Source organism: Callospermophilus lateralis, chromosome 19, assembly GCF_048772815.1.
Source record: "Callospermophilus lateralis isolate mCalLat2 chromosome 19, mCalLat2.hap1, whole genome shotgun sequence".
NCBI lineage: Eukaryota > Metazoa > Chordata > Mammalia > Rodentia > Sciuridae > Callospermophilus > Callospermophilus lateralis.
This window is the reverse complement of record NC_135323.1, coordinates 28,067,280-28,082,724: the sequence shown is the minus strand read 5'-3', so window position 1 is coordinate 28,082,724 and position 15,445 is coordinate 28,067,280. Positions and strand designations below refer to the sequence as shown.

The 15,445-nt window shown below is 51.0% G+C and overlaps 1 protein-coding gene across 3 annotated transcripts in view; it reads right to left on the bottom strand.

Moving 5' to 3' along the window:
• Por (cytochrome p450 oxidoreductase) overlaps positions 1 to 15,445 on the bottom strand; it is a 50,826-nt gene that overhangs the window by 24,097 nt on the left and 11,284 nt on the right. The window contains exon 3 of one of the 3 annotated variants that reach the window (XM_076840734.2): positions 3,325 to 3,394. The exons of the other annotated variants lie outside the window; for them this stretch is intronic. The gene's annotated coding sequence lies outside the window, so the exon portion shown is untranslated. The remainder of the gene's footprint in view (positions 1 to 3,324; positions 3,395 to 15,445) is intronic. 3 annotated transcript variants of the gene reach the window in all.

The window sequence follows — 15,445 nt, the reverse complement described above, 5'->3', positions numbered from 1 at the left end:
ACCTGTTGGGAACTAGCCGCCGGCCCAGGTCCTTACCTCTCATCAACAGAGGTGCCCCCGGCTGCAGGACATTCCAACGTACCCTTTTGTTTTCTGTGCAGTGCTGGGGATGGAACCCAGGGCCTCGCGTATGCTGGGCAAGCACTCAACCAGCCTTATCTTTGGTGATGTCTGATGTACAGGGACAAATTTAACTCAGAGCATCCCCAGAGCATCCTGTTTATATCTCAGCATCATAAACAGCTGATACTTACTCAGTGCTTTAGTCGAGTCTGTCTAGCAGCCCTGTCTGCGGCTCAGTTAAGCCCACGAGCCTTCTGTCAAACTTTAAAAAGCCAGACTGAGAGGCCTCAGGACCAAATGATCAGGAAGCAGACATTCAGAGCCTGACCGGAGGCTGGCACAAGAAAGCCCCCAGCTGGCATCCCCCAAAGGGCAGCAGCGAGTAAGGGCCAGCTCCCTCCCTGCCACGGCTGCCTTCCAACTCCTCCATGGCCCAGGCCACTTATTTTTCGAGAGCGGAGACAAGCACCCTCAGAGCCGACCCACTGTCTCCCCACAGGAGCACACTGACTGCCAGACCCAGAGAGGAAGCGCAGTCTGTGGGCGGTCTCTAAGTTGAGGAGGTGCTGGGGAGCAAAGATGATGGGATACCTACACCCCCATAATTACCCAAGCCACTCCCCACACAGCAGCCAGAGGGGTCCTTCAAAGAGGAAGTCAGAAAGACAGGCCCCGTGGCACACACCTATCATCCCAGAGACTCAGAGGCTAAGGCAGGAAGATCACAAGTTTGAGGCCAGCCTCATCATCTTAGTGAGACCCTGTTTCAAAATGAAACAACAAAAGGTAGACCACTCCAGCATTCGATCCCTAGTACAACTGATTAATTCACATGAGTCGATCACACGGTCTCACCGACAGGCAACTTCAAAAGGCTTCTCATCATGCCTAGTAAAAATCGAAATTCCTGCTGCCTATAATCCCAGAAACTCAGGAGGCTAAGGCAGGAGGATAGCAACTTCAAGACCAGCCTCTGTCACTTGGCGAGACCCTGTCTCAAAATAAAAAATATAAAGAATTGGGGATATGTCTAAATGTAAGTGCCCCTGGGTTAATTTAGGAAAAAAAGAAATCTAACTCGTCCAAAGCCCATCTGTGCTCACCTTTAGGCCACTCCCACCCCCCACACTACCCCTTCCTCAAAAGCCAACTGTCCCTTCCACCTCAGGGCCTCTGGTAAGTGGAAGTGGCCCAAACCCTTCCTCTCGCTGTCCGCAGGGTCTGCTCTGACACCCTTCAGGCCTCTGTTCGGGCAGCCACCTCAGAGACAACATCTGCCTACATACAGCCTTTGAAACAGCCCTCAGGACCCCCACCCTGCCCACCACTGTGCATTCCCAGCATGGCTATCTCCTGACTGGGGCATCAGGTCCACAGAGGCAGGGACTTTGCTGTGTTTGTAGACTGGCATTCAGTGAGCACCCAAGGTCGACTTGTTGAGCAAATGACTCCTAAACAAAGGCTAGGGTCCCTTCGACACTTGTGCTCTGCAGCTGCCCCTTGAGCCCAGAGCTGGGAGCACAGATTCTCACCCTATAGAGGAAATTGTGAGCAACCCAGGGGAGAGTGACAGGTGCTGTTCGCTGTCCGCTGTCCGCAGACTGACTCCCTGAAGCTGCCAGGGCTGGAGCTGGGGTCCTGAGGCCCCCGCCAGTGCTCAGAGTCTCCAGGGAATACAGAACTTTCCCAGCAGCTATGGCCCTGAACAACTCTGCACAGATAAGAGCCACAGGAGGTGGCAAGGCCCTGGAGAGAGATGGGGAATAAGAGGCTCCCAGGGGTCAGCACTTCCCTAAGCTGCAAACTAGGAGCCCCAGGTTCCAGCAGAGGGCTGTGTCCACTGCCGGTCAACCCAGGCAACGTGTCTGGATACCGTCTCTCCCTGCCGCAAGAGCTTCCTGAGGGAAGAGGGGCATCTCGCATCCTGCCTGGCACAGGGAAGGCAGGAGGCACTGGCAGGCTGGCAGGAAGGCAGGCAAGCTGGAGGAATGTCCCCAGTCCCGTACCTATCACTAAGCACACATGCGGCCATGTGCCAGGGAGCCGAGGCCACGAACACACTCTCAGGTCAGGTCACGCACTGAAGCACCAACGCCCCCCAGCGCCCTGGCCTCGTGCTGGCTGTGACTCACTCTGCAGAGCTCGGCTGCGCTGGCCGTCCCCAGCAACCACTCTCCCTGCACAGAACCTGCGGCTCGGGAAGTGTCAAATGAAGGGAACAAGGAACACATCAGGACACACAGAACAGGGATCCCGTGAACCAGGAACGTGAGACGTGGAGGTGTAGGAGCCATGCTAGGCTCCACCGTGCCCACCTGCAGGTCCTCTAGGACAAAGTTTCCAGACTCCCTTGGTCATGAGCCGCAGGTATCAGCAGTTTCCATGGCAACCCCTAAGCCAAGGGAAGTGGGCGGCAGTGAGATCCACACCACTACTGAAGAGCTGGCCAGACACTCAGTCATGACAAGGATGACAGAATGATTCTGCACTGACCCACAGCCCCACCCAGCTGCCACTGCACGGGGAGGCCCACAGGGCAGACCCACTGCGCTGGAAAACTGGATACCTCCAAGTTTGCTCTGGTGGCCCAGGGGGCGCCAGTTTGAGAACCGCCTCCATGGTGTAAAATTTTTTATTTTTATTTTTTGCAGTGCTGGGGATTGAATGCAGGACCTCATAGGATTAGGCAAGCTCTTTACCGCTAAGCCACATCCCCACTCCCCCGGTATGAAATATTTTGATAGGAAAATTCTGATTGTCATGGCTGATGACTGTCTTCCAAGAGAAATCACGAGACAGTCAGTCTGAGGTCCCCACAGGAGCTCCAAGGAGACTCGGAGCCCTGCCTGTGCCATCCTCTGCCCTGGTATGGTCTTTGGTCTGACTTACTGCTTTCCACCCTCAACAAAAAGGAAAACAGGGCTCTCAGCCTAACATAGCCCTGTCAGCAACAGCAAAAACAGAAAGAAAGGTAAAAATAAGGTTAGAGTAACTTCTTGACTGGACCAGACTCTGGCCACAGCACTGCCACCAGCTGCTGGGACCTGGACAAATCCCTTCCCTACAGCAGGTCCCATGTTCTTATCTGTGAATCTGGGCACAGAAAAAGGCGTAAGGCAAAGACCAGCCACGCAGGCCTCCCCCGCCCAGAACACTGAAGTCTGGTGTGATCTTGTAAGTTGGCACTCCACCCAAAAGTTTGCATTTTATCCAAAAACAACAAGCAGGCTGGGGATGTGGCTCAAGCAGTAGCGTGCTCACCTGGCATGCGTGCGGCCCGGGTTCGATTCTCAGCACCACATACAAACAAAGATGTTGTGTCCGCCGATAACTAAAAAATAAATATTAAAAAATTCTCTCTCTCTCTCTGTCTCTCTCTCCTCTCTCTTTAAAAAAAAAAAAAAACAAGCATACAGAGAAGGGCAAGAACTATACAGCTGTCCTTTGTATTCAAGGGGAATGGCTTCCAGGATCCCCTGTGGGATCCTCTTGATGCTCCAGTCTCTTATATAAAATGGTGTAGTATTTGCCTTCTCATATTCTCCTTTAAAGTGTACTTTAAAGTCATTTCAGAATGTTTGTAATACCTGTGTAGCTGCTATACAAATGTACAAGATAAATGCTACATACAGTAGTTACTTACTCGATGTATTTTGTCTGAACTGTTTTTGTCATATTGTTACTTTTTCCCTGAACACTTCTCATCTGTAGGAGGCTGAATCATGGTCTCAGACCCTGCGGGCCCTGCACATGCCCACTTGACCACTCTTCCTCCAATCTTCAAAGCTGGCCAGTTTGCACCAACCTAGCAAAGGGTAGCAACTCAGTCAAGTACACTGCAGAGCATGGTGGCCAGAAAAATCCCTGACTGCTCCAGGCAGGGGACACTGGCAGGAGCTTTTCCAGTTTCTGAAAGGACCTACATGGCCAGAGCAGGAGGGAGCAGAGGTCCCCTCCGGGAGCACCAGCCCGGCACCGACCCAGGATGAGTCAGTCACCAAGCAAAGCAGTGAGGGAGGAAAGGGGGAAGGAAGGAGAAAGCAAGAAACCGAGTGGCCCAGCTGAGGTCCTGGTGGACTCCCAGCTGCCTGGCCTCCACCTCCCCGCTGCAGGGGAACAGGGTTGTCCAGGCTCAAATGCCGCAGTCTGGCTGGGCACAAATCACGAGCCACTCAAGCAGGAACAAACTTTATTTCTGAACTCCACCAGCACACTCCACACACGCTCCCCGGGAACTCTCCTGAATGCCACCCAAGCAGCTCCTACAGGAACACACCACACACCAACCAGAACTCCCACCACCAGAACTTCACCAACCAACACCAACTCTTCAGGAATCCCCGCGAGAGCTCAACCGGGAACTCAACAGGAACTCCGCAAGAACTTGAAAGTCATCATCTTAATGGCTCGCTGGTGTCACCTCTCAACCACTACTTCTGGCAAAAATGCCATGCATCATCCCGACTCAGCTGTGGCCCTCAATACTCACAGACCCTTGCCAGGGTTTTAAGCTGCAAGACACAGAAACCCTCCAGGAAACTAACCCTGCGCGTGCCCAGTAGCTCCACCTCCAGAGAGTGCCACCAGGGGAAGACCCCTCCCAGGCAGCCCACAGCCGAGGCACCCAAAAGGGTGCATGGTATCCCCCTGGGGCGGGACTGTCTCTTCGTTTATCACTCAAACTGAGAGGCTGAGGTGGGGTCCACGAAGCTTCTTGATTCTCAGTTTCCACCCTGCCAAATCAGGGGACCTTCTCAGCCGGTCCTCTCTCTCCTCTCCTCAGGGACAGTGGCATGAAGGTTGGTCCCACAAGACCTGAGCCTCTCTCCCCACTCCCACCCACTCTGGTTTGTCCTTGTGGTTCCGACTGAGTACTTTCTTCTGCCAGATCTTAAGAGTTCCCAAGATGCCAACCCTTCCATGTCTTCCCCGTCCTGCCAGGGCGCCTTCCAGAGAGTTCCATCTTGCCTGTCGTGTTCCTCAGTCCCAGCGTCTGTTTGGTTCTTCATGCCGCCTTCATGTGGCCTCTTGATGCGGGCGTCCTTCAAGTGGAGGTTTTCCTGTTTCGTGGCACAGTGGGTGATTTTTAAAAATTGCATCCTGGACATTTTAAACATGGTGGACGGTGGACCTTAATTCCTTTAGCAGGCCTCTGGTGCCCTGATGGTGGGCAAGATGTCAGATGGAACTTCAGTGTCTCTTGGGGCCTTAGCTGACAGGCCCTGGCCTGGAGGGTTACTACCCGCACCTGGTTTCTGCTGGCCCCTCGAGGTGGGTACCCTGCTGGGTGGCGGCCAAGGGCTGGCTTCCACCACATTCCTGTGACAGCTGTCCTAAAGACAGTAAGCGTCATCATTCCTTGGCTCTTAAAGACTCTAAAGACACTGCCAGTACTGCTCAGTTCTCTAAGAATCACACCAAGGTGGCATGACTAAGGAATCCACGTTAACAGCTGCAAGCAAAACACTGTCAAAGGAGTGGTGAAAACACCAGCTCAGCACAACTGGGGTGGACTATGATGTTTCCTAACTGATAATAAAAAGATGTGTGGGGCAGAAAAGGCTGTGGGACAAGCCCATGGAAACTAAGGCCTATGTTTACCCACTACCCATTGGTCCGCAGGGCTGTGCAGAAAGCACTTGAATCTGTTAGTTACTGAGCCAAAAGTGCCAATAGTACATCTCCTTTACTCTCACGGTCAGTTCCATGAATTTCTTTCAGAAATGGAGGCTGAATATCCAACCTGTCCTACTATAAGCAGCGGTGTAGTGTGCCACCACACCAGAGAAGACAATTCTTGTTCAAAAAAGTTCAGTATAGATCTAGAATAGTTATACCAGACTTTACCATGATCACACACATCTGTAATCCCAGGGACTTGGGAGGCTGAGGCAAGAGGATCACAAGTTGGAAGTCAGCCTCAGCAACTTGGTAAGACCCTGTCTCGAAATAAATAATAATAAGGCCTGGGAATGCAGCTCAATGGTATTGTCCCTGGATTCAATCTCCTGTACCAAAAATACATAGGAATTGTCTTCAATCACTGTTACTGAACAAGAATGATTTAGGGAATTGGTTTTTGCTAGAGTTGAGGTTTCTTAATGAGGCTTACCTAGATTCTAAGGCAAAACAGCTTTTACATGTGAGATTTACACTGTGGTAGTCATTTCAGGGAAATGAACAGTATCTAAACCCTGAGTCAAGATGCTTTATACAACCCTGAACTGTTGGGTAAAACAAGAAGTGAGATTTCCATTCCCACAAAAATCTGCATTTTTTTTTTTAGCTCAACCCACAGTTGCCGCAGTGTTCTTCAGCTTACTGCAATTTCAAAGAGAATTCCCACATTAAAAAATCCATTTAACTATAATTGAGAAGCATTCCCCTAAACTTCAGCTAGAAGCAACTGATCTGCAATGCAATAAATCTCCAAAGAGCAAATATCAAGGATGATCTTAGTGGAATTCTCCAGCACTGCACTCCAGTGATTAACGTGCTCCATTCAAGTGATCTGCTGTAAAAATACATTCTACTGCCATGTACAACTAAAAAATTTAAAAAAGAAAAAAGAAATTATCTGCCTGTGGGCTGACACATTCATTTGGCAGCAGCCTCAGTGTGAAAGACATTCTCTAAGACAAAACATGTAAAATTCCCCTGCAGATCATGCCAAGGGAGTATTTGCAGATGATTCTGATGGCAGGGAAAACTAACTCTGGAGCCCAAATCAGCAAAATGTCATCCCTACACAAGTAATTCCACTCTTCTTATTAGGAGACCTACATTAAAAAATCGTGCTCAATGTTATGATTTGAATTTGGTTAACAAAAATATCATAGAATTTGCTTTCTCTTGTGATATAAGTACCTCCATAAATCCTATATTTCACCCTGGCCTGTAAATCCTACATGCTTATTACCTGGCCTCTCATATGAAGCCGGCCAGCCTTGCTGCAAATAACAGAAGACACCTGGTGAAAAAGAGCCAGGTGCGGAAGCAGCCCATCGGCCCCTGCTGCCCCTGCTGTGCAGTGCAGGCTTCAGTCCCCCTGGGCCTAGGTGTGCCACTGACAGTGCGAGGTGGGCATGATCACCAAGGGCCACCGCCAGCTCTGGAACTCTAACGGCTACAGTAAGCTACTCCCCTTGGACACAGCCTTCTAGACTCCCGAGGGGGTGCCCTTCCTAGATCTCAACTGAGCCATTCTCCCTCTGCAGCATGCTCAGCGCCCAACCAGGGTGGGAATGCGGGGCACCCCAGGCATGGGCTTTTGGACTCCGACATCTTTTGGGGTTGGCCCTTTCCTGTGGTGGGAAGGCTCTCGTCATCGTGAGAACCCTACAATCTTCTGCCTTGAATCTGTGACATAGGGACATCAGCTCCTCCTGTCAGTCAGACTGTACCCAGAACAAGCGTGGCGGCTCCGAGTAGGGCCAGAGGGACCAGGGATGGCCTCCTGACCCTCAGGCGTGCAGAGCTGGGCCTCAAAGCTTCATAAGCTGTGGCCCTGTGTGCCCAAGGCCACCCAGCACTCCTGGAGCACAGGCTGCAGCTCCCCTACTGGCCACTTTGTCACTTGCCCTTGAGTCCCAGAGCACTGAAAATCCCAGGAGCACAAGGCAGTTGAGGCTCCTGTTCTCAGAGCACATGGTCTGGAGGGCTCTTGAAAGGTTCCAGGGCAAAACACCCTGGGGAAGAGCTGCCTCCTGGCTCCTCCTTCTTGCACCCAGTGCCCAGATGCGGACAGGAGAGCCTGCCACTCACCCCAGGTGCTCCCCACCCCTCAGGCCTGGCGGGGAGAGCAGAGCTCTGAGGAGGAGGCACCAGGGCTGGCCTGGGGGCTGGGTCCTGAGGAAGAGCCAGCTCCACCATCAGGTGGAGAAGCAGCCCACAACGCAGCACCTACAGGATCGGGTGACTCCAGCGGGGAGCGGGGAGGATCGTCCATGGGATGGAGTGAGCTTTAAAATGGGACCACAAGCAGGCCAGGAGCCCCAAACACCAACCTGAGGTCCTCGGGCCCTGAGCAGCTGGGGACAACAGGGGTGGGGAGGTGGCATGAGTAGAAGGCTCCACAGGAAGGGGACGCTGTAGGTGGTGCTGGCACCTGAACACCAGGACAGCCACAGAGGCTTACCAAGGTGGCCTCGAGGGCTCCCAGCCTTGGTCCATCCCCAGCCCAGTGCTTCCTGCGGATGGCCTTTCCCCCACATAACAGGGCTTAATTTGGAAACACATGACGGGCCTGTGTCTGACGCAATGCCGTGGAGGGGGAAGGTATGGAGGGGAAGGCAGTCTTGGAGGCCTGAGAAGGCATGACTCGGCAGAAGCAGCCCCAGGTGACACACCAGCTGACTGAGCCCCGAGGGGCTGACCCTGCACTTCTGGGACCTTGAGCTCCAGGGGTTCAACCCCCAGCTCCCCAGGCCTCAGCCACAGGCTCCAGGCTTGTCATAGGCGTGATTCAGTGACACCAGGCAGAGGCAGCTCAGGCAATTTATGACACAAAACACTTCACAGGGGCCGCAGCAGTTCCTGCTCTGAGGCACCTCCATGAATGCTGCAGGGAACACACTGACTGTGTCTCACACAACCCAAGGGACTTGGAGGCTGGGTGGGGAAGGGGAGGCTCTGCTCTGGGTGGAAGTAGGGGGCCTCCCGTGTCCCCCACAAGCCCTTCCTGACAAAGGCATCTGAAAACAGAAGGAGCCGTGGCAAGGAGATGCGACAGGGCTAGGTGACAGAGCTGCAGCCCAGGTCCTGGGGTGCAGGGTGCTATGGGTGCTCACCTACTCAAGTGGCTCAGGGGACAATGCAAAGGAAGACCCCAAGTCTTAAAAGACTCAAACGCCAACTCCTGGATCTCCTTTGAAAGGCACAGACAGGGGGGGCCAGACTAGCTCCAAAAAGACTGTGGGGAGAGTGACTTTCAGTTCAAAAACTGGTCCCCAAACAGGCTGCTTTCCACGTGGAGCTGGGCTGGCTCTCACGGGGAGCCCCAGGGGTGAGTGAGCACAGCCCACGCCTGCTCCCCAGAACCCACCACTCCTTGCCAGCAGACGCTCCCTCGGCCTGATGCCCTCACCCACCTCAGGGCAGAAAGGAGTGCGGCCTCCTGGCCTTCGCTGTTCCCGCTGAGGAGGGTCCAGCACCCCATGCCCTGCACCCCAGGGAGCTCACCAGGCCAAGCCTCACTCTGCCTCTGTGTCATAGGTTAGAGGACAAAAATTTGGACCAGAATCTCATTCTCCTGGGGCTATCTTCCCCTGGGAATTCTCCATTTCCCTCCCATACATAAGCGCTGAACACAGACACACACGCGAATCATAAAAGCGGATAAAAATATTCTGTTTTTTAAAATCTTGTTCCATGTTGCTAAATGACCCTTTATAACGAAATCTTCTTTGGCTACACAGGTGTTCTACTGGCTTATGTGCCATTATTTGCTTCATTATTTTCTTATCCTTCTTCTATTAAACCATTTTTTGGTGGGGAGCGGGTACCGGAGATTGAACTCAGGGGTACTTGACCACTGAGCCACATCCCCAGCCCTATTTTGTATTTTATTTGGAGACAGGGGTTCACTCAGTTGCTTAGGGCCTCACCAAGGCTGAGGCTGGCTTTGAATTTGTGATCCTCCCATCTCAGCATCCTGTGCCCCTGGGATTACAGGTGTGTGCCACAGCGCCCAGCTATTAAACCATTTTTGATCAACTAAATGCAGGCTAGGCTTGGTTTGAGGTGGAGGGTGCCGTGTAGACACAGTGTGGCCGAGGGGACGCTGGCACTGCCGTCAGATGGAAGAAAGGCTGTAACGTAACTGCTCACCAAGCACTGTGGGCACAGAAGGAAGCAGAGAGGAGCCTTCCCTGGGGACGGGGCATCTGCACAGTGGGCCATCTCCTGGGAGATGGAGGAGATGAAATCAAAGCTCAGAGGGCTTATGCAGCTAAGTTGCAGGGCTGAGTGATGCCAGTCTGATTCTGAAGCCCCTCTGGCCTTCCCCCACCAAATAGCATGAAGAAAAGCATCTCTAGATGCTGTTTTTCTTTTTAGAAAGATCTTTAAATTCTCAACAAGATTTCAATCTTAGTAATTCTTGGCATATAATTAGCCTTCAGACAGGATTAGCTATTGGACTGGTCAGGAGAAAAGAAAGACAGCAAATTCTCACCACAGGGAGTGGAAGAGGGATGGCTTTGGATTCTACAGACATCAAAGGGCAGGTATGAGAAATTACTTCATGCGAACACTTGCTGACTTAGGTGAAATGGATACATTTCTTAATAGACACTAATAACCAGAGCCTGCCCGTGCAATAAATAACCTGAATAGTTCTCCATCAAAGAATCTGATTTAGGAGTTAAAATCTTCAACCAAAAGTGAAGATGGAAGCTTTTAATGTTGGCAAATCTGATCCAAAATTTAAGAAAGAAATAACACCCCAATCTATAGTGTTCCCAAAAAGAGAAGGCCTCCAACTCCTCTTCTTTTCTTTCTCTCTCTCTCTCTCTCTCTCTCTCTTTTTGGTGTGTGTAGTACTGGGAATTGAACCAGGAGTGCTCTGCCACTGAGCTACACCCCCAGACCTTTGTATTTTTTATCTTCAGACAGAATCTCGCTAAGTTGCCCAGGCGATCCTCCTGCCTCAGCCTCCTGAGTAGCGATTGCTTCCACGCCCAGCCCAACTCATTTGTATGGGACCTGGACACCCAAACCAGAGAACTTCAGACCAACGTGCCCAGGCGAATACATGCAGAAGTGCGGTCAAACATGAGCCAAGTGAACCCAGCACGGATGTGAAGGGACCCCGCACCACCAGTCGTGGTGTTCACCCAGGAGCGCAGGGCTGCTCCAGCACTCAGCAGTCGGGAACTCACCACATCGACACAAGGAGAGGCACCAGACAAACCCAACCTGCACTCACACAGGAACGCTCGGCGACCAGGAGAGAGGAGGTCACAACGCTGTGAGCACAGCCACCGCCCCCAGCGCCTCGGGGTGCCGTGGGGACTAATAAATTAAAGAACCCGAGGTGCTCACAAAGGTGCCCAGCACAGGGCAAATGCAAACAGACTATTGACAAAGTGAGAAGTGGCTGTGACCACAGCAAACATGACACTTAGTAATAAACGAACTTATTTAATATAAGAAAGAAATGTAGTTGCAGTGAGTGCAGCTGGGACTGCCCCCGAAAATCCTCAGATGAGAAGCAAAGAAAAGCACAGTTCAGTACCCAGCTAGGAAAAGGGACGGCCGGCTGCCATGCAGTGACAGCGAGGGTGGCGCTCAGAGTGTGCGTGGGACGTGAGGAGCCAAACAGCAGGGCCTGACATCTGAGTCTGCTTCGGGGAAGCCTCAAGGCCAGGCTGAGTATCAGTGTGTGAGGCCAGAGGAAGCCCAGGGCAGACAGGGACGAGGACAAGGAGGCGGCACGGGGAGGGCTGGCAGGTGGGAGGGCGGTACAGGGCCTGGGGGTCCGAGCAGGTGAAACCCAACGAAGACAGACAGTCAACGACCGTCCACTCCAGTGTCCGTAAGCGACTCTGCAAAGCAAGCGAACATCCACATGCAACAGCGTAGGTTGGGTGCCTGTGCTGGGAGGTGCTCATGGACACCACAGTCCTAACAAAGACCACAGGAGTGCAACTACGGGAGCGGCACTTTAACCCCTCAGACTACCTGACTATTCATGTATGATGTGCCTTTAAAAAAAGTGTGTTATTTACCTAATCATAAAATTATGTTTAAAACTCTTTCCTTATGAAAAACAAAATGCCCAGGTCTTAGAACTACTGATCCTCTTTTCAGAACGTGCCCCTCACTGGGCCTAGTGGCACATCTTTGCCATAGCATTGTTAGTCATAGACTCAAACTGCATATTAATATTTACTACCCAAACAATGGAATACTATGCAACAGTTAAAAATAACTACATCAAAATATAGTTCCTTCGTGGAAAGATGGCAAGCATGATAAATTAAAAAGAAAGTTATATTTTCACTAAGAAACAACGAAAAAAAAAATTAGATATTTCCTCAGAAAAACTATCTCAGAGGATATGGCCAACCTAACAGACTTCCTCTAGAAGATTTGGTGTCCAAAGGTACTTTATGTGCTCTTTCCAAAATTAACAATAAATAAGTGGGAGCTGGATCTCTCACTGTTGGAGGAAGAAGTTACAAATGTGGAAAGAGAATAAGACACGAATGTTGTGGGGTTGGATGGGACTGGAGGCATTCAGTAGGGCGCAGCTATGATCACAGCTACTTGAGGCTGAGGCAAGAGGGTGGCAAGTTCAAGGCCAGTCTCAGCAACTTAGCGAGACCCTATATCAAAATTAAAAATACAAACAATAAAAAACAAATAAAAAGATTGGGGATGCAGCTCAAAGGCAGAAATTCCCTGGGCTCAATCCTCAGTACAGGGAGAAAAAAAATCAAAAGTGACAGCACACACAATGGCTCTAATATACAAAGACAGGAAACCCTGGCTCCTCCCATTGAACAATGTTATTTAGAAATAAAGTGGGGTGAGGTGACACTGATTTTTCTTTTTTTTCTTTTGGCCAGGGACAGGGGGCACCAGGATTGAACTCAGGGACACTTGACGACTGAGCCACATCCCCAGCCCTATTTTGTATTTTATTTAGAGACAGGGTCTCACTGAGTTGCTTAGCGCCTAACTTTTGCTAAGGCTGGCTTTGAACTCGTGATCCTCCTGCCTCAGCCTCCCCAACAGCTGGGATGACCAGTGTGTGCCACTGCACCTGGCTGACACTGCTTATTTTTAATCTGCTTCTGCCCTGAGAAAAGCAGGGAGGGAGGAGGAATCCCATGGCCTCAGAGCACCTACTGTGTGTCATAGCCGCATGTCACAGCACCTCCCAGCAACCCCTAGCAGTTACAGGTAATGGCTTGCCCCTCTGTAGATAGGAAGGGGCTGCAGGAAGGTGAGACCAGCCGGAAGCCACAGGGAGCAATGTTTGAGTTCCTTTTCTTTTCAAGGCCATGACCCATTTTCTGGCAGGCCTGTGTCTGCTTACCCCCACCTCTCTCTCCATCACTGGCCCTCCATGCCCTTCCATCCGGGAGCCCTCCCTGAGCCCTCTGTCTCATCCAGACTCAGAAATGGGTGAGTCCAGGACACGAAGAGCCTGGGTCACCTTAGGATCCCTGGGCTGAAGAAATGTCCAAGAGGACTGGGGCTCAGTGGTAGTGCACTTACCCGGCATATGTGGGGCACTGGGTTCAATTCTCAGCACCTCATATAAATAAATGAAATAAAGGTCCATCAACAACTAAAAAAAAAAAATACTTAAAAAAATTATTCGAGAAAATATGAGGCTGGAGAAAGGACCCTGAGGCAATGCCAAGACACTCCTCTGAATGCTAAAGCTGAGAGTCAGAGCCACTAAGTGCACCATGACGTCACCCACCGGGGCAGTGGTGGCAATTCATTGCTAAGCTACCTGTTTTGCTATACGTGACATACAGCTCGCCGTGTTAAAGTGTACAATCAAGCAGCATTTAAGCACTTTCAAATGGGCCAGTACCACCACTATAGCCCCAGAACTCTGCCACATGGAACAGAAAGGCTGCAAGCAAGGAGTCACCGCCCTTATAAATTGATTACTAATTTATATCTGTATGGACTCAGGTTTTTTCCTTGTGGTTAAAAATCCCATACTCCACCAGTGATGAACAGTTCACGGGGGAAATAAAGGAAATAGTTTTATTTCCAATAGATTAAATCCAAAAGCAAGGAGTCACCGCCCAACCCTGCAGCACCAGCAACGTCGCCCTCCCACCCACGAATGTGCCAGGTCACTCCGCTCACTGGGGAGTCTCCATGTGCTTTCAGCCGTGTTTTACAGTTCAGTGTAGAAGCTTCACACCTCCTTGCTTTTGGATTTAATCTATTGGAAATAAAACTATTTCCTTTATTTCCCCCGTGAACTGTTCATCACTGGTGGAGTATGGGATTTTTAACCACAAGGAAAAAACCTGAGTCCATACAGATATAAATTAGTAATCAAATCAATTAATACAAGAAAGGGACAGTTCTTGGAAAGAGGGAAACAAGAGGATTACTATGTCACAGTATTAAGCGACACACAGGATCCGTCCATGGAAGTGCTAAACAACTCAGGGCACAAACCAGGATCCCCACCATCTCAGAGCATCTGCTCCGAGACACCTACTAACCACCAAGGGGAAAAAAGTAAACTATTGGGGGAAACCCTGCAGACACCAATCCAGCCAGGAGATCTGGGTAAAAACCACCCACCCGCTGGTCCCGTGCCCTGCGCTAAGGTCTTGCTTTGTGGTATTCTTGCCACAAACCCATCGCCTCACTCCACTTGTGAGAAAACCTAAGACAAACTCAAATCGAGTGACAGTCTATAAAATAACTGACCTGCGCCCTCCAAGAGCATCACGGCTGTGAAAGGCAAGGGAACTGTCAGAAGCCAGAGACGGCGAGTACACGCCAGGTGGGTCCTGGAGCAGAGGGGGCGTCAGCAAGAGCACTGGTGAAGTTCCTGTCACACACATAGTCTAGCTCAGGGCCCAGCAGAACAGGCCTATGGGTCAAGCCCATGGACTAGTGCCATCGCCAGTTCCCCTGGGACTAGCCATACCTCCTCGGTCACACACTGTCCAGGCTGCTTTCCTGCAAAAACAACAGGTGAGTAGCTACCGAGGACCTTTTGGCTCGCAGGGCCCCTGTATTCATTGTCTGGCCCTTTACAAAACAAGTCTGCCAGCGCCTGACTCAGTTGATTACACCTGACCAATGCTTAACTTCTTGTTCCTGTTCATTTTAGTAGGATCATACGAGATGGTAGCACTACGGAGGCTTTGGTGAGAAATACAAAGAAAACCTTCACGCTCTCTTGCAAGTTTCTGCAAGGGCTTCCTGGCTCCCTGCACGGTCTGCTTCACTGCTCAAGTGAGGATTTACCCAGACAGGTGTTCCATAAATGCCTGGTGACCTGGATTCCTTGTCATCTCTAAGATACAAGGGTTAGGACCCTGGATTCTCAGAAACACAAGCCCTCAGAATTGCAGGAGAGCCAGGAGTGGTGGCATGTGCCTGTAATCCCAGCTGCTCAGGAGGCTGAGGCAGGAGGATACAAGTTCAAAGCCAGCCTCAGCAATTTAGCGAGGCCCTAAGCATCTCAGTAAGACTTTGTCTGTAAATAAAATATTTTTTAAAAGGCTGGGGATGTGGCTCAGTGGTTAAGTGCCTCTGGATTCAATCCCTGATACAAAAAAAAAGAAAGAAATAATTGCAGGAGAGAGACACCAGCCCAGAGCAAGCCACTCCCAGGACAAGATGCAAGGACCTTGTGGGACACTCAGTGACAAATCTGCTGCGA